Source organism: Girardinichthys multiradiatus, chromosome 20 (assembly GCF_021462225.1).
Source record: "Girardinichthys multiradiatus isolate DD_20200921_A chromosome 20, DD_fGirMul_XY1, whole genome shotgun sequence".
NCBI classification, from domain to species: Eukaryota; Metazoa; Chordata; class Actinopteri; order Cyprinodontiformes; family Goodeidae; genus Girardinichthys; species Girardinichthys multiradiatus.
The window spans coordinates 46,360,531-46,380,889 of record NC_061812.1 but is presented as its reverse complement, the minus strand read 5'-3'; the positions used below and the strand labels follow the sequence as shown (position 1 = coordinate 46,380,889).

At 42.3% G+C, this 20,359-nt stretch overlaps 1 protein-coding gene across 10 annotated transcripts in view; it reads left to right on the top strand.

Moving 5' to 3' along the window:
* The window catches only part of LOC124856115 (calcium-dependent secretion activator 1-like), a 417,550-nt gene that overhangs the window by 269,566 nt on the left and 127,625 nt on the right, over positions 1 to 20,359 (top strand). The gene's annotated exons all lie outside the window — the stretch shown is intronic.

Here is a 20,359-nt window from a genome sequence, read left to right as displayed (position 1 = left end):
AACTTCTTCAATAATCAGAAAACAATAATGTTCAATATAAGGGAGATCCTTGGACCTCTGGGCTCTTTAAAAAATTCCTGTTAGAAACCTTGAAATAACATTTGACTGAGGCTTTACTTTGGATCATTATGTCAAGTCTGGTTGATCCTGCTTTTATCATTTGAGAAATATTGCTAAATTTAACTCCTTTGTCTCTTGTCCTGAACTGGAAATTATTCATGCTTTCGTTTCATCATGTCTGGATTATTCTAATGCACTTTTGCACATGTATAAACAGAACCTTCCTAGATTGGCTGCATTTTGTTCAGTATGCTGCTGCCAGGCCTCTGACTAAATTGTGCAAATATTCACATGTGACTTGCTGCTAAAGCAACTACATTGGCTCCCGGTGCATTTTTGAGTGCATATCAAGATACTTGTTCTTAATTGAATTTTTATGGGCAGGCATCAAGTTATATCACAGGACAATTTCATCCATAGTATGTCTCAGCATGTCCCTGATTTGTCCTCATACTAAACTGAAAACAAAAGGAGACAGAGCCTTCTCTTCAGTGGCTCCATAGTCTCGGAGCCACTGAAGAAAGACTATGCAGCCACTTCTTTGGGCAATGAGATCAGCCGAGTTTGTGGCTTCCATTAAAAGTCAGTGAAACACCTACATTTTTACATTGGCTATTGTTTAACATATCTTGTTTTAATGTCGATTGTAAAGCACTTTATGATCTTTATATCTTAAAATATGCTATTTAAATAACATTTTACTTAATTAGTTACTACCTTAAGACCAGCAAAAGGCCTCATATCCATCTTTTATAGAAATACATGAAGGGCATGGTTTGACACAGAGGAAACTGGTGTTGAGTGTTTGCATTTGTATGTTTCTTCATTTCTCCATTTCCTTAAGTTGCCCCGTCAATGCCTTGTTTATTTGTCATTTTTTATTTTTTATATGGCTGCCCTTGGCTATTTTATGAGGGTTTGCAGTAGTCTGTCCTGCACTCCCAGCTCTCATTATTATCTGCTGTTTCTGTTTTACTGCTAATGGTTAGAAATCTGCTAGCACATCTTTTGGCTGGCTTCATGTTAAAGTATTCCAAGCTGCAGCTGCTGGAAAACGCAAGAAAAGTATTTGTGGATTATGCAGAAAGGTAAGGGTCCTTGGGTCCCATATTTCTTAAAAGTTAACTTTGTTTATAGCAGTCTATTCATTTCTGTTTGTTATTCTTTTTCAGTACTCTATTCAGTAGCCTGCAGTTTTCTATTTTTATGCTGCTTGTGTAACCACGTCCATTGCTACGCACTTCATTTACTGCTTTCACACACCTGAAAATGTGAAGAAAAATCAGGAGGAGGCCAAGTTAATGACACTAACACGTGAGCATAACAAGCTATTTGCAGTCGAGCCAAATAAGTGGACGACACTTTGCCTTCTCCTTGACTCCCGACTTACAAACTAAAAAAGGGGCACATTCCCAAAGGACAATTAGCACTCTGTAGATTGAGTCCACATTGTGAATACTGAAGTGTATCCTTAACAGGACTACAGACTGCTCCTGAGTGTTCCTGCTGGCAAGAGCATGCAGATCATTAATGAGATGGCTGACCTGCAGCAACCAGAATCATGTCCTGACCACCTTTGCACATAGTAGACTAGAAAGCAAGAAGTTTCTGTTGTAAATCCTGTTATTGTTACTCAAACTATCACACTCAGTTACTGTTTGGTCTAAAGCAAAAACATAATAAGCAAACTCAGGAAAGCCACCTGCACAGAAAGACCACAACCAAACCAGGAGCTTGACACCTAAGGAGAAGAAATAAGCGATGGTAAAAACAACTGTCTTCCAGTTAAGCCACATTTTGTCAGGAATACCAATACTTAGAGCATTTAGGGCAATGATATGACTGGTTTATTTAAGTGTAATTTCTGACAAAAGTCATCAAATTAGGTCTGTGATGACTTTTGTCAGATTTGATTTGATTTTATAGAGCTACCAATAACAGACCTGATACAGTCCTATCGTCTGTTGAGAAACAAAGCTAACAAAGCTCTGAAGTTTGTCTAAATGAAATCTGATTAGATGAAAACTGCCTGGTTATAAAACTGGAACAACAACAAATTCGAAGCATTCTGTAATTCAAAAACTTACTGAAAGGTTGATATTGGTTTGTCTTTACATATTACTAAAACATTAAAGGGAAGATATGAAAAATCCACTTTTCAGCCCTTAAAAACATTTTGTTGTGTATTTGGAGTCTGTAGAAGTGCAGAAAGGTAGAATTTAGTTTCTCCAGGTGCTGTGTAGATATCTTTAACTTCTGTTTGGGTTATACTTTTCAATCTGTTCAGTTTTCCGTATTCTCTGTTACGTCTGTTACCTCACAGTATTTGGTGCAGAACTGCTAAACAAGGTCATGGACTTCCGGGTAACCAATGTCATGTATCCACCACTTTTATTTTTCACTGCAGTTTTGTAGTCCAACCTTAAGTATGCCAAAGCTGCAAGAGGATAAGTCTAATTAACCCACACAATTAATTACACCGTTCTCCAGTATCAGAACCTTGTCAAAGTGTAAAGTAATTTTTTTTTTTTCACGCAAATGAACCCACATTAGTGGGGAAGTAGGACTCAGCAACCTCCACCAGTATCAAGAAGGATTTGCCAAAAGACTTAATCTGATTAAGGGGTCAGTTCCTTCTGTCAATGTAACCAATGGACACAGCAAAGCGATAAGCTGCAAATAACACTGACAGCAAACTTTATATTAGACATGAATTTATTGTGTGTTGATATGACGTTCTGGACATTGATTTGATAGCAGTAGCATTGTGCCTACTGCTTATGTTATTGCTGTGTGTTGTTTTTAGCTCATGGACATAACCATACTGCATGTTTGAATAGAATTATTACATAAACAGCCTTGTTTCTGCACTGCAAGATAATTGTATCTCTGCCAGCAAACTACAAAAATCACAGAACGGGGTGGAGTGCAACACTCTTTGACCTGAGGGAGGGTGGAGTATGAGTACCAAAACAAGTTGCTCTCAGAGGTACCTCAGAACATGGGTAAAAGAAAAGCCTGTGGAGCTACAGTAACAAGGATTTCAGACCAAAGCATTCCAGTTCCATTTTATATAGACCCCAACTGAATGATTTAAGGGCGAAAAAGGATTTAAAGCACTACAGGTCCTTCTCAAAATATTAGCATATTGTGATAAAGTTCATTATTTTCCATAATGTCATGATGAAAATTTAACATTCATATATTTTAGATTCATTGCACACTAACTGAAATATTTCAAGTCTTTTATTGTCTTAATACGGATGATTTTGGCATACAGCTCATGAAAACCCAAAATTCCTATCTCACAAAATTAGCATATTTCATCCGACCAATAAAAGAAAAGTGTTTTTAATACAAAAAACGTCAACCTTCAAATAATCATGTACAGTTATGCACTCAATACTTGGTCGGGAATCCTTTGGCAGAAATGACTGCTTCAATGCGGCGTGGCATGGAGGCAATCAGCCTGTGGCACTGCTGAGGTCTTATGGAGGCCCAGGATGCTTCGATAGCGGCCTTTAGCTCATCCAGAGTGTTGGGTCTTGAGTCTCTCGACGTTCTCTTCACAATATCCCACAGATTCTCTATGGGGTTCAGGTCAGGAGAGTTGGCAGGCCAATTGAGCACAGTGATACCATGGTCAGTAAACCATTTACCAGTGGTTTTGGCACTGTGAGCAGGTGCCAGGTTGTGCTGAAAAATGAAATCTTCATCTCCATAAAGCTTTTCAGCAGATGGAAGCATGAAGTGCTCCAAAATCTCCTGATAGCTAGCTGCATTGACCCTGCCCTTGATAAAACACAGTGGACCAACACCAGCAGCTGACACGGCACCCCAGACCATCACTGTCTGTGGGTACTTGACACTGGACTTCTGGCATTTTGGCATTTCCTTCTCCCCAGTCTTCCTCCAGACTCTGGCACCTTGATTTCCGAATGACATGCAGAATTTGCTTTCATGTGAAAAAGTACTTTGGACCACTGAGCAACAGTCCAGTGCTGCTTCTCTGTAGCCCAGGTCAGGCGCTTCTGCCGCTGTTTCTGGTACAAAAGTGGCTTGACCTGGGGAATGCGGCACCTGTAGCCCATTTCCTGCACACGCCTGTGCACGGTGGCTGTGGATGTTTCTACTCCAGACTCAGTCCACTGCTTCCGCGGGTCCCCCAAGGTCTGGAATCGGCCCTTCTCCACAATCTTCCTCAGGGTCCGGTCACCTCTTCTCGTTGTGCAGCGTTTTCTGCCACACTTTTTCCTTCCCACAGACTTCCCACTGAGGTGCCTTGATACAGCACTCTGGGAACAGCCTATTCGTTCAGAAATTTCTTTCTGTGTCTTACCCTCTTGCTTGAGGGTGTCAATAGTGGCCTTCTGGACAGCAGTCAGGTCGGCAGTCTTACCCATGATTGGGGTTTTGAGTGATGAACCAGGCTGGGAGTTTTAAAGGCCTCAGGAATCTTTTGCAGGTGTTTAGAGTTAACTCGTTGATTCAGATGATTAGGTTCATAGCTCGTTTAGAGACCCTTTTAATAATATGCTAATTTTGTGAGATAGGAATTTTGGGTTTTCATGAGCTGTATGCCAAAATCATCCGTATTAAGACAATAAAAGACCTGAAATATTTCAGTTAGTGTACAATGAATCTAAAATATATGAATGTTAAATTTTCAGCATTACATTATGGAAAATAATTAACTTTATCACAATATGCTAATATTTTGAGAAGGACCTGTATATGTCCCCTTTGAAGAAATGTCTGATATGCATATGAGATTTTGTTTCTCACTATTATTACTAGGTCAGCCCAAAATGATCATTTTAAAACTTTATAGGCTCTCATACAGGACATAACAGGTCCTAACCTAACAGTTTGCCTCTGTAGTCCCAAGATATTTATGCATCTATGATGAGCAAAGCCTGGGACTGCATATTACACAGTTTGATTCCTCGCAATAAAAAAGAGCGATGACAGACTTATTCTTACTAAGTCAATTTGAAAATCTTTGGGTCATAAATATTTAAAACAATTATTCACACCAACTGACAAACATATTCATCCCAGGACCATGTCCAAATTATTCAATATTTAGCAGATAAATAATACCAGACGTTTCAGCAAATGTAATGAAATGACACCTGTCATGATGGCTTCGACACTCATTAGTGTATAAATTCAATAGATAAGGGGAAAGGACACACCTTTATGGTGGATAAAATAAATATTACATTAAATCTATTATTAAAACACTAGTCACCATGAAACATTGTGACTGTATCATTATAAAGTCATTTAACCAGCAAATCAGACCAGTGCTGATATAACAAAAAACTTTTTATAGCAAGGCTACACTTAAAAGCAGGAGAAAACTGCTGAAATATAAATGTACAAGGGATATATTGAAGAACATAATGGACAACCTTGAGCATCCAGTTCACTAGTGTGTAATTCAACAACAAAGAGTCTTTCATCAGAGGCTTCTTCAGATCCACTGGAATATAGACTGCTACAGGATGTTCTTACTGACCACAGCAATCGCCATCTATAAAGACTCTTTGATTAAACTTATATAGTTTGAGTTACTGCAACATTTAATGTCTCCGTCACGATCTGCAGGTGTTTGGGATTTTGGTTTTCTTGTGTATGCTTTTCGAACATTAATTTGCTTTTATTAGGTTGTTAAATTTTGTAGTTCATTTGCCTGTGTCCTTTAGTATTAGATGTTTGAGTTTCTAATTTTGATCTCTGTTTCTTCCCTTTTGTTTATGTTCTCTAGTTGCTTACTTATTCTTATATTGCTGTACATTTAGATTTTCGTTAGATTCCTTCCAGTGCTTATGTATTCCATTCTGTCTGCGCCATGCCTATTTTCTCTCCTATCTTCCTTTGTACATATAGTTGTTGGTTTTCATTGTTCCTTTGTCGAGATCATCTGTTACCTTTCTTCGTGCCTCATGCTCATCATTTTCTTGATTCTTCTATTTGCCGGTTCTATGTTGCATGCCTCCAAATGTTCCCTGTAAATTTTTGATTCTTATTATTAAACCTTTGACTCACCATATGGCTCTCAAATTCCTGTCTGCACTTTGGTCCATCTACGCCAGGTAATGTGACTGTCTCTTTGAGTTAAATTTTTTTTATTTGAACTGAATTAAAATGGTTAAGAGAAAAGCAAATATTAGCATCAGTCAGGTACTACAGATAGGTAATAGACAAGTAGTCTATAGTAACAATAGTAACATTATTTTCAGGTATTACACTAGTGGCCATTATTTTATTGAGTTGTTATACATGCTTAAAACAGGGCATTCATTATTAGTATTTATGAGCAGAGCTGAGATTGAGAATTTAGCTGTTTACACCCGCAGCATTGTATCAGTAAAAATCCCAGTGAACCTTCCCAGACAGAATAACATGGACATTTGGAAAATGTATTATTGCAGGGACATCTTTCCCACAGAAGGTCATTTGTTCTGTTGCCCCACAGCAGTGCATTTATGTTGTAGTAAATAGCCGTAGTTCAAGACAAGCGGCAAAGTCAGGCTGCCATTCGTGGAGTTAATGAGGTCTAAAGCAGTGGTAGATTCGCCATGGCGATCCCTGCAAGCATACTCCTGTGCATAACACACCAAAGTGGACAGCAGCCGCTCAAGTGGCTAATTTGGAGTGTGGCAATCAGGGAACACAACAAACATTGCACCTACTGTGTATGATCGACCTTGACTCAAATACCAACACACAAACACACGCTCAGAGGGAGCGAGAAAAACAAAGAGAGAAGGAGAGAAAAAAGCAGGCACGCTGCATGGAGCCGTGAGGCATCACATTAGCACACACTGGACTCCATTTTATCTCCTGTGGTCTTTGTCAGTGTTGCCTTTTTACCAGTTGGGAGTCAGCTGAGACTGGGGAAATGTTTGAGATGTATTGGATTTAGAAACACCCTAAGACTCTGACATTTTGTTTGGCAAGACTGGATTAGAATAAATGTTTCACATGTAGTATTGGTATAAAAAATCAGCCTTTGTTATAACTGTGCTTTACCTTCTTATGTCAAGGTTTGTTTAATACTACACCCTTCATTTCTTAGATCTATCTATATAAGCATTCAGGTAAAGGAGTTCTTTATACACCAGCAGTGAGTTGTGCAAAATAGTTTGCTGTAATGGCAAAAAAGAAACTTGCTGGTTTTGTCCAACAGATCTAAACAACAGATGCCTGAAAGCCTTCACTGAAGCACTCCTCCATGGCTTTTACACCAAAAGACAACATAACACACAGGGGACTATGCTCTCACTATTCCTTTTCACTCCGTACGCCTCAGACTTCCAGTACAAGACAGACTCTTGTCATCAGATGATTCTGCAGTCGTGCGGTGTATCAGAGAGTTTTTTGGGTTTTTTTCTGTTTCTGCGAGGACATGGAAGATGTGTACATAATTGGATTTCTAATAACAGGATTTGTGCTTTTTGGAGTTTGGGGTTACCTGGCATATTGTGAAATTGGGAAAACGACTGCAGCAGTTCTGGCCATTGCAAGGCTGCCCGGCTTATGTGAAGGGATCTGCAGCGCTATCAACACGCAGACTTAAATGTTAAGGGAGCAGAATTGCAAACTGGATGTGATCCTACAAGATCGCAGGCTGGCTGCAGTTCCTGGATTCAGAGGTGAAATTGGATAAATCTTGGAGAAGTTGCATGCTTGAATCTGGCGAAAGACCAGGAATTTGGCTCTTTGGATTCACCATTGAGAAGCACCAGCGAGACACATGCTCATATAAACATACGCACCCCTGACATACAGCCTTACCGTATACCTGCAATATGTTGTCTCGTATATGTGTTGTTAATTTGTGCTGAGTTTTTTTTTTTGATATTTCAAACTGTATCCTGCTAAGGATAAAGTGTGAAATATGATTTTTTTTCCCCTCTTCTTACCTAATGTGGTCATTCTTTTTATCCTCTTTTTACCTAAATGTGGCTTCATAGATTTTTAGATTGCTTAGAAGGATTCGTAGAATTTTAGATTTCTTAGAACAATTGTATTACAACTATTTCACACCAGTGAAAGCCAAACATTATTAGTATTTGAAAGTTTGGTCGAAAACTGTTTTATACCAGTGACCCAGCTTCTCTACTTAGGCGTTATTTGAATGATGGGAGCACAACTGCCTCATACCAGCAAACTCAAGCATTAGTATTATCATTTTTCTTCTAGCCCAAGATGAATTCCTTTTCACAGAGGACTTATTGAGCTAATTACCTCTAATATAAAGATTGGATTAGAACCAGCTCTTACCAGTAAACTCCCAAGGATTATTAATGTCATTTGATTTGTTTTTCTGTTTGATTTTCTCGTACTCGTCGTCTTCCACTTTATCCGGGACCGGGTCGCGGGGGCAGTAGACTAAGCAGAGACACCCAGACGTCCCTGTCCCTAGACACCTCCTTCAGCTCCTCCGGGGGGAGTCCAAGGCGTTCCCAGGCCAGCCAAAGGACATAGTCCCTCCAGCGTGTCCTGGGCCGTCCCCTGGGCCTCCTCCCGATGGGACGTGCCTGGAACACCTCCCGAGGAAGGCGTCCAGAAGGCATCCGATATAGATGCCTGAGCCACATCAACTGGCTCCCCTCAATGAGGAGGAGCAGCGGCTCTACTCCAAGCCCCTCCCGGATGGTTGAGCTAAGGGAGTGCCCGGCCACCCTACAGAGGAAGCTCATTTCAGCCGCCTGTATCCGGGATCTCGTTCTTTCGGTCATGACCCAAAGTTCATGGCCATAGGTGAGGGTAGGAACTAGAGGGTGACACGAAAGTGGATTTTCTCTCCTGTCCCATCCCGCTCCCACAGAAAAATGTCTTGTCCCATCCCAATCCCAGGCCAGCATTAAAAAATAAATCCTGTCCTGTCCCACTCCTGGTAAATTGAATCCCACTCCCATCCCGCTCCCATTTAGAACGACTCCCACTCCTGTGCCACTCCCATTTTTGTTTTCTTCATTTAGTCTTTTGGGAACTTCTTTGTTTGAAGGACCAGTTAGGTCCCTGTTGTTAGCTGTAGTAGAAATAATAAAATATCAAACAAGGAAACAGACCATGCCTATCTTAGTTGAATAAACAAAATGTACATAGTTGTATTTTACTCATTTATTAAGTGATTGTTTCCTTTGAACAATGACATTACTTTTATGTTTCAAGTTGCTGAAACGAAAGAAAAATGCACCTAGCAAGAGAACTGTACTTGGTGAACAAAAGGGCAAAAAGGCATTACCTTCACAATTTAGAAACTGTACCTCAATGGTTCACAGCCCTGGTCCTCAGGGACCCCTTCCCTGCAAGTTTTAGATGTGTGTCTGCTCCAGCACACCTGATACAAATTCTGACATCACCTCCTATACAGGTGTCAAGAATGGAGGGTCAAGCTGGACAAAATTAATACAATAAAATCATTATTAAATAAATGAATGTTGTGAATGTCCCATAAGTGAAGTAAATGTAACATGAAAGAAATGTAACATTAAATGTGCCATTAAATTAAAGGTACCATTTATTTATTTAACACATCATTAGAAACAATGAATGTACCATTATATCATGAAATGGACTATTGTGCAATTAAATGTGCCACTGAATAATTAAGTATAATTTTAAAGAGGACATTACGTAATTAGTGGTACACTTAATATTTAATGATGTATTAAAATAAATTGTACATTTAATGGTACATTAATTTTTTTTTCTATTTTACAACATATTTATTTAATATCTTCCCTTGATGAAGCCTTACTACAGAGCCCGTGAGGGGACATGGGAGAATTGTTTTTCTTTTGCATCCCCACGCAATACTTGTTCGGTAATAGTTGCGACTTTCCTGTCAGCTCTATAAGTTTAATAGATAAGTCCTTACTTCTGACTTTACGTTGCAAATCCAGTTTTACCGCGTCCAGTTCTCCACCTGCGTTTGCTCCCTCCATTCTGAACGCAGGTGGAAAACGTCAATCAGAAGCACTGTTGGCTTGTGGGTGGTGTAGTTCATTTGACTCGCATTATAGCATATGATTCTCTGAAAAAAACTACACAATGGCTGCGTCGAGCCAAGTTTTTCTTTTTTCTTAAAGTTTATAATAAAGTCTCAGTTTTACAATTCCAAAGACAATTGATCCTAGTTTGTTCTCCCTCCTATTGGTTAGCTCCCGCTCCCGTCTGCTCCCGTTCATTTGTTATCCTGTACCTTCCCAATCACGTGATCTTTACCGATGCCGTCTCCCAGCCCACGGAATTCCCAAAAAAATGTCAGCCTCTAATAGGAATGTAGACCGACCGGTAAATCGAGAGCTTCGCTTTTCGGCTCAGCTCTCTCTTCACCACAACGGACCGGCACAGCGACTCCATTACTGCGGCAGCCACACTGATCCGTCTGTCAATCTCCCGCTCCATTCTACCCTCACTCGTAAACAAGACCCCGAGATACTTAAACTCCTCCACTTGAGGCAGGAACTCCCCTCCAACCTGAAGAGGACAAGCCACCCTTTTCCTGTCGGGAACCCTGACCTCGGAGCTGATCCTCATCCCAGCCGCTTAAGACTCGGCTGCGAACCGCCATAGCACATGCTGTAGGTCTTGGCTAGAGGGGGCCAGCAGGACCACGTCATCTGCAAAATGTAGAGATGAAATCCATTGGTCCCTAAACCAGACCCCCTCCGGCCCTTGGGTGCGCCTAGAAATCCTGTCCATAAAAGTTATGAACAAGAGTGGTGACTAAGGGCAGCCCCAGCCGGAGTCCAACATGCACCGGGAGCAGGTCCAACTTAGTGCCAGCAATGCGGACCAAACTCCTGCTCCGCTTGTACAGAGACCTGATGGCCCTTAATAAAGGGCCCCCGATTCCATACTCCTGGAGCACCCCGCACAGGGCATCACGAGGTACACAGTCGAATGCTTTCTCCAGGTCCACAAAACATATGTGGACCGGTTGGGCAAACTCCCATGAACCCTCGAGTACCTTGTAGAGGGTATAGAGCTGGTCCAGTGTTCCACGGCCGGGACGAAAAACCACACCGCTCCTCCTGAAGCTGAGGTTCAGCTATCGGCCAGACTCTCCTCTCTATTACCCTGGCGTAGGCCTTACCAGGGAGGCTGAGGAGTGTGATACCCCTGTAGTTGGAACACACCCTCCGGTCACCCTTCTTATGAAGGGTGACCACCACCCCAGTCTGCCAGTCCAGAGGCCCCGACCGCCACGCAATGTTGTAGAGGCATGTCAACCATGACAGTCCCACAACATCCAGAGACTTGAGGTACTAAGGGCAGATCCCGAAGCCCTGCCACCGTAGAGCTTTTTAACCACCTTGGTGACTTCAGCCTTGGCGATGAAAGAGTCTCCAGCATCTGTTTCCACCAGGGAATGCGTGATGGCAGGATTGAGGTGATACTCGAAGTACTCCTTCCACCACCTGATAATGTCCCCAGTCAAGGTCAGCAGCCTCCCACCCCCACTGTTGTGGATGTTATGTTGGCGAAGCACTGCTTCCCCTCCTGAGGCGCCGGACGGTTTGCCAGAATCGCTTTGAGGCCAACCGGTAGTCCTTCTCCATGGCCTCACCGAACTCCTCCCAGGTCCGAGTTTTTGCCTCTGCAACAGCCCGGGCCGCGGCACGCTTGGCCTCACGGTACCCGTCAGCCGCCTCAGGAGTCCCACAAGACAACCACAGCCAATAGGACTCCTTCAGCTTGACAGCGTCCCTTACTGCCGGTGTCCACCAGCGGGTTCGGGGATTGCCGCCGCGACAGGCACCGCAGACCTTACGGCCACAGCTACGGGCAGCAGCACTGACAATAGACGCGGAGAACATGGTCCACTTGGACTCCGTGTCTCCAACATCCCCCGCAATCTGGTCAAAGCTCTCTCAGAGGTGGGAGTTGAATACATCCCTGGCCAAGGGCTACGCCAGACGTTCCCAGCAGACCCTCACTATGCACCTGTGCCTGCAAAGTTTGTCCGGCTTTCTCCTCTTCCAGCAGATCCAACTCACCACCAGGTGGTGTTCAGTGGACAGCTAGGCCCCTCTCTTCACCCGAGTGTCCAAAACATGCGGCCAAAGGTCTGATGATACGACAACAAAGTCGATCATTGACCTCCTACCTAGGGTGTCCTGGTGCGAAGTGCACTGATGGACACCCTTATGTTTAAACATGGTGTTCATTATGGACAATCTGTGACTAGCACAGAAGTCCAATAACGAAACACCACTCGGATTCAGATTGGGGAGGCCATTCCTCCCCATCACACCTCTCCAGGTGTCACTGTTGTTTCCCACGTAGGCGTTGAAGTCTTCCAGCAGAATTATGGAGTCCCCAGGAAGGGCACTATCCAGCACCCCCGGCAGGGACGCCAAGAAAGCTGGGTACTCCCCACTACCGCTTGGCCCGTAGGCCGAAACGACAGTCAGAGACCTGTCCCCAAGCCGAAGGCGCAAGGATGCGACCCTCTCATCCACTGGGGTAAACCCCAACACGAGGCGACTGAGCTTGGGGGCAACAAGCAAACCCACCCCAGCCCACCGCCTCTCCCGTGGGCCACTCCAGAGAGTCCAGCCCCTCTCGAGGAGATGGGTTCCAGAGCCCACGCTGTGCTCGGAAGTGAGCCCGACTATTTCTAGTTGGTATCTCTCGTCCTCGGACACAAGCTCTCTCGTCCTCGGGCACCCACTGGGGGATGGCCTCGCGGCTCTTGTTTGGGCTTGGCCCGGCTGGGTCCTGCGAGGAGCAACCCGGCCACCAGGCGCTCTCCAATGAGTCCTGACCCCGGCTCCGCCGTACCAGGCGACGTCACGTGCCTCGATTTAGTAGTCCTCACGAAGGTGTCTTGAACTGCTCTTTGTCTGACCCGTCACCTAGAGCCTGTTTGCCATGGGATACCCTACCAGGGTGATAGGTATTATTTAGTCAACTCAGAGGTAAGGAACGACACAGAGTCAGTTATACTTTCGGCAAGGGTAGGTCACACTCTGCAGTGCAAAACTACAAAGTATTAACACTCCTCCCTCTTTATTTATACATGCTTGGTCACACACAGTTCAACAAACATTCAGGGTGTGTGTGTGTGGGGTCAGAAAGGTTAGGGACATCTGGGCGTCTCTGCTGAGTCTGCTGCCCCCGCGACCCGGTCCCGGATAAGCGGAAGACGACGAGTACGAGTACGAGTACGAGTACATTCCAACACCTTGATACGTTTATTTGTGAATAATAGGTATTATTTAGTCAACTCAGAGGTAAGGAACGACACAAAGTCAGTTATACTTGCGGCAAGGGTAGCTGTGCAACACAAACTACAAAGTATTAACACTCCTCCCTCTTTATTTATACATGCTTGGTCACACAGTTCAAACAACATTCAAGGTGGGGGTGTGTGTGTGGGGTCAGAAAGGTTAGGGTTCATGTGTCTTGATTATAAACAGAGGAAGTGGGAAGTGGGGACCTGGTGAATAGCCCCCAGATGCTGCTAGTAAAATAATAAAAGAATAAAAGCATAACTCATTCTTATGACCATCTCCCTTCCTGTAACATGTAAGGAGGGAAAAGCACTTAGATGAGTGATAAACAATACAAAAAGTCATAAAAACCCTAACAGTTCCCCCCTGTTTTATCACAAATAAGTCATGAGTAAATACATGTAAAATGAAACACTCTGTGTAAGCACAAACCCACAGGACAGAAAACAGATTATTTTGTGGGAAACACTTACATGGTTCCTCCGCCCCTGGGCAACCACCAATCATGGCAGAGTGAAACAATATAATAAAACAAAGAAACAAAATGTAATAATAAAAAAATAAAAGAATTAAAACAAGCCTTGTTCATATCATCATTGCACTTTTTCTCATTTCACTTAAACAGCAACTTCTTTCGATTTTCTGCTATAAGGTCATTTTATGAAGTACAATTATGAATACACTCAGGCATTGAAGATATATTCATTTACAACATGTCATCATAATCATCTGCTTTTTGGGTCCAGTGTCCATCTTGCCCATCTCTTCTCGTGTGATGTTACATCCTGTGGATCCTGTCTTAAACAGAGAAAGAGCCCTGCTACCAGGTTTAAGCTCAGGCTTATCAGTCCTGTCCACACGTCACAAAAAGCCATGCTAAATTGGGCACAGGTCAGTTGTTTTCTTCGCCGGTTTGAGATGTTGGACCATATGGGTCCAACCCCTTTGTCATTCCCGTTACCCCGTCGGTTGGTTTGGCTCCTGTAACGGTGATATTAGCTTACAGTGGCTCTTGTGAATCCAGGATGGTCTCTCTGCGATTTTCAGAGCTGTCGGTGTGGTCAGGAGAACACGGTATGGCCCTCTCCAGCAGGGGTTGCTCCAGTCCTTTCTGTGAAGTGTCTTAATCAGGACCAGGTCCCCAGGCTTCAGGTTGTTCTGTGAAATCGGAGCAGAATTTACTGGCAGACTACTGGACAACTGTACTTCTTTTGTTTGTAACATCTTATTCATCCATTCAGCTAATGATGTTTCCTGCTGTGCTTTTCCTATGTCATCCATTTCTGATGGCAATGGAAAAGGTCTGCCATGTACTATTTCAAATGGAGTGAGACCAGTTTGATTTGGAGTTATACTCATCCATAATTTAACCAGAGATAGACATTCAGGCCATGGCCTCCCTGTTTCTTCCATTGTTTTCCTTAATCTATTTTTTATTGTTCCATTTGTTCGTTCAACCAGACCAGTAGATTGTGGGTGGTAAGAACAATGGTTTTTTAACTGAAACCCTAATTCTTTAGAGCACAGTTCTATTACATTATTTACAAAATGAGTCCCATTATCTGATCTTATGATTTGTGGGATACCATATGTAGGGAAGAAATGTGTCACTAAACTCTTCGCCACTGTGAGCGCATCACAGTGTTTGGCAGGGTACATTTCTACCCACTTTGAAAATGCATCTATAACCACTAAACAATATTTATTTCCCCCTGACCATGATAACTCTATGAAATCCATGTGTATCGTGTGAAAGGGATGAATTGCTGCTTGGAACTGGCCTCTTTTGGGTCTCATGTTCCCCTGTGGATTATGTTTGCAGCAAATAATACATGATCTACAAAAGTTTTTTTGCATAGTCAGAAAAATGTATGGTATGGAAATGTAGATTTACTAAGTGTGTCATTCCCCCTCTCGACACATGGGAAACCCCGTGTGTCGCATGGGCTGCCGTCTTGTATAAATTCTTTGGTAATATTGGCTTATTTCCCAAATGATAAATGTCATCTTTCTTTATGGCCCCTCTATTCAGCCAAGATTTAACTTCTGCAGCTGGTGCAGATTGTTGTGAATCTTTCAGCACATCTGTATCTATAAATAAGAGATCAGACATTTTCAAATGAGGGGAAGCCTCGAAGCTATTTTAGTAGAAATATCAGCAAAGGTGTTCCCCTTTGTTTCCATGGTTTCATCAGATTGATGTGCTTTACATTTACAAAGTGCTATCTTTGCAGGTAGCTGGATAGCTAACAGCAGTCGTTTTAACAGATTAAAATGTGTCAATTCTGTTCCAGCTGATGTTTTAAACCCTCTATTTTCCCATATTTTAGCAAAATGGTGAACAGAACCGAATACATATTGGCTGTCTGTATAAATGGTTAGGATTTTTCCTTCATATAATTCACATGCTCTGATAACAGCATACAGCTCTGCAGTCTGTGCTGAGCATGTATGGGGCAGGGCCTGTGATTCTATAATTTTAGTTTCAGTGGTTACTGCATAACCAACTCTGTTTTTTCCATATTCATCTTTTGATGCTGATCCATCTACAAAGATTATTTGTGAGTTTTCCACAGGAGTCTGAGAGATATCTTGCCTAGGTTTTGTGTCTTCCTCAACCTTTGTTTTACAAGAATGTGGTTTCCCATCTTCTGCTGTTGGAATTAATGTGCTAGGGTTTAGTGGACCACATCTTTTTATATTTGGTTGTGAGAGTAACAATGAGGTCAACGTAATATGCCTTGCATGAGTCAAGAAAGGAAGTGAAGTTTGTAGCAATACAAGTGACACTGAATGAGGAACTTTCAGTGTGAGCAGGTGGCACAGCACCATTTCAGCTGTCTGCTTCACAGCTTCTACTGCTGCGATGCAGCTCTGCAAACAATTTGGAAATCCAGATGCCACCGAATCAAATTTTTTAGAATAAAATGCTAAAGGTCTGTTTTTGGAGCCAAATGGTTGGGTTAATACAGCTTTCATATAACCCTTACATGCATCTACACAAAGTGTGAAAGGCTGGCTATAATCCGGCAGAGCTAAGGTGACTGTTGTTTGAAGCAGATTTTTTAGCTCTGTGAATGCTACTTCTCCTTCCTTAGTCCATATGATTTTGTCTTTTAATGTCATGTCTTTACCATAGATCATAGATTGCAAGGGTTGTACAATGGCTGCATAGTCTAGTAGCCATTCTCTGCAAAAATTACACAGTCCCAGAAAGGACATCATTTGTTGTTTAGTTCATGGTTTTGGGGCTTCTTGTATAGCTGTTTTTCTACTACTTAGGAGGGAACGACCATGTTGTGATAACATATGTCCCAAATAAATCACTTTCTCCTTGCAAAACTGCAGTTTATCCCTAGAGGCTTTGTGCCCCGTCTGGTAGAGATGTTTCAGAACTGTTATGGTAGCTTCCTCACAGTGTTGTTGAGTGTCTGAAGCTATAAGAATGTCATCGACATACAACAGGACTTGACTGTTCAGGCACCTCACAGGTGCTCATAGAGTATCTTAAGGCTTGTGTATATACATGTGGACTTTCACTGAAGCCTTGTGGTAGTCTGGTGTAAGTGTATTTTTTCCCTTTAAACTGAAAGCCAAATAAATGCTGTGACTCTTCATGTAGTGGTACTGTAAAGAAAGCATTGCTAAGATCTACCACTGAGAAATATTTTTTATCTGGAGTTAATGTATGCAGTAATGTATGTGGATTCGGGACGTCCGGAATCGCATGTCACACTATTTTATTTATCGGTCTAAGATCCTGAACCATCCTCCACTTTCCTGTGCTGGCTTTCTGCACTGGAAAGATAGGTGTGTTGCATGTAGCATCAGGTGCTTCCCTTAATATTCCTGACTTCAACATATCCTGTATTACTGGCTTAATACCCTCTTCAGCTTCTGGCTTCAAGGGATACTGGCGAACTACTGGCCGTTCTTCAGATATTAATTTAACCTTATATGGTGGAAACCCCTTTATAAGTCCTACATCAGTCGATGATTGAGACCACAGTTCAGGTGGGACAGCAGCTAAGGCAGGGTGCCTGTTGCTCTCTTTGATTTCAGCTAGGCCCTGTATCTGTCATTTTGCCTCATCCAAATGTGTCTTTGGATGAACTTTGACTATCCACCCTAGAGTGAGTTTCCAGATTCCTGTGTTAGGATCTACTTTCCAGTCAGAGCTTGTTAATGCCTCATATCTCCCTCTTTCAGCACGCTGTATAAAGTTTTCTAATTCTTCCCACTGACCCCCCACGGGTTTAGTTAATGACAGATGAGGTGTACTGTCTTTAAACTGTTGGAGCTGTCGGTTATTAGCGCCACCTACATTTGGATTTGCTACCTCAACTAGAGGAAATGTGTCTCCCTCTAAATTTATTCCAGATGGATGAAATTTCTGTTCGTGAGCCATTAAGGCTTCGCCTGAGTACATGCTAGAAATTGTTTTCTTATCTTTACTCCTAGTTCGCACTCCTGTATCCCCCCAGGAATTAGGAGACCAGGGCTCACTAGAAGAGCTTTGTTCTTCTGTTATAAAAGCATTGCTTATTTTTTCTTGCTCACTTAGAGAAGTTTGAGGAACTGCTACCGCTCTTTCTATTTCTCCTCCAATTTGTTGTGCTCCAGCCTCCTGTCCTGCTTCCTGCACGGCAGGGGGCCGAACACCTCGCTGCCTGGATGCGACCACTGTTTCCTCATGTGGGCGCACCAAGACTGCAGCTGTCAGCTTCTCCTTCCGCTTCTCCTTCTTATCTTGCCTCTGCATGTTTCTTAATTTACTTTGTTCCAGCCATTTGTCTGAGAATTTATACTCGACCTTTCTCTGTTCCTTTTTAGTTGGTTTCTTGGTATTCATTATTTCTAATTTTAAATCCCTTTGCAATTTTAAGATATCGTTAATATTTAGTTTACCCAAGAAACCATGTTTTTTATGCCATCTATGACAGATCATACCTGCTCCTTTTACATAATTCTCCATAAATTTTACATCTCCTTCTAAGTTAATTAGTTTACTTTGTTTCTTCCCCATGATGTTTAATTTTAGTTCACAATACTATAAATGTCCCAAATAGAAATTCACTGGCGTGAAATTCAAGGAGAGGACATTAACACGCCCTTCTACTGCGACTAATTCGCAGCGGTGTTAATTTTCTGGGATTAAACCCAACCTTTATCTCCAAGAATCACCAATACGTCTTTCTATTCTGGGCAAAAGAAAACACAAGACCAGCAGAATCCTACTAAGATTCTTCCAAAATGCTTAGTCTTCCAAACACACAAAACAGCACAGTCACACAGTTAGTATTTTAACATATTTATGTCCCTTCAGCAATATGTATGGTCGACCTAGCTTAGTTTATGAGCTCTCTTTATTATTCAACACTTAATTTCATTCCCTTCTGGCGGAATGTTACCAACCAAATTATCCAGTTCACTTTACGGCGCCTAGTCGTTTTTAATCTCTTTACGGCGAGATAACTACCCAAATTTATCACTATTTATTTGCGGCGAAATAAAACCTTCCCAATGCAGTGTCCTTAACCGGCGACACACTACCAAACGACTTTTAAGTACTTTTCTTCTTTCATTTATATAACGCTTACTCTTATCTCATGTACTGTATTTTAAAACTGTCTCACCTCGGAGTTGACTTCTAGGTGACTTTGTTGGACCTCCAGAGTCACCCTGGCATCGAGCAAGACAATAATCCACCGTCCAGATGCGAACGTCACACACCGGGACTTTCAGCCACCAGGCCTAGGTATGGCTGTGCGGCAGCGCTTAACTCGACGTCAGGCTGTTCCCGGAGATCCGCCAGTCACTGCAAAGAAAGATAAAATCAGTTTAGTTCTTATAATCTCCGGCTCGAAGGACCAAATTAATGATAGGAATTATTTAGTCAACTCAGAGGTAAGGAACGACACAGAGTCAGTTATACTTGCGATAAGGGTAGGTCACACTCTGCAGTGCAAAACTACAAAGTATTAACACTCCTCCCTCTTTATTTATACATGCTTGGTCACACACAGTTCAACAAACATTCAGGGTGGGTGTGTGTGTGTGTGTGTGGGGGGTCAGAAAGGTTAGGGTTCATTTGTCTTGATTATAAACAAACAGAGGAAGTGGGAAGTGGGGACCTGGTGAATAGCCCCCAGATGCTGCTAGTAAAATAATAAAAGAATAAAAGCATAACTCATTCTTGTGACCATCTCCCTTCCTGTAACATGTAAGGTGGGAAAATCACTTAGATGAGTGATAAATAATACAAAAGTCATAAAAACTCTAACACAGGGGCATTTAAGCCCCAGACAACATATCCTCTTGGATCATTTGAGCACTCAGACCCCTCCACCACGTTAAGGTGGCTGTTAAAGGAGGGGTGTTTGATTTGATTTTTGTTTGACTTTCTGTATCATTGTAATGTTTTTCCTCATGTACAGCGTCTTGAGTGCCTTGTTGATGAAAAGTGCTATATAAATAAACTTGACTTGACTTGTCTTGACTTGGCTATAAGTCTGTTGTGGAGAGTGTGATCTCTTCTGCCATCATCTGCTGGGGTAACAGCAGCAGAGCCAGGGACTTAAAAAAGCTCAATAAGCTAATAAAGAAGGCTGGCTCTGTTCTGGGGACTCCTCTGGAACCTCTGGAGATCATTGTGCAAAGGATTCTTCATAAAATGAAGAACATTATGGAGAACCCTGTGCATCCTCTTCATGAGACTGTCGTACAACAACAGAGTGTCTTCAGTCAGAGACTTCTTCAGATCTGCTGTAAAACAGACCGCTACAGGAGATCCTTCCTGCCCACAGCTATCAGAATCTATAACGGCTCTTTGAAGAAACCTGTTTAATATGATTTAATTTCCCTTTGGGATTAATACAGTATTTTTAAATTGGATTAAATTTTAGTTGAATTTGAATTGAATAAGTAGTGTTTTATATTGGACATGATAAAAGCTCCACATGAAGGTAAGGTAAGGTAAGTTTATTTATATAGCACTTTTCAGTAAGGAGACACTCAAGTGCTGGAAGAAGAAATAG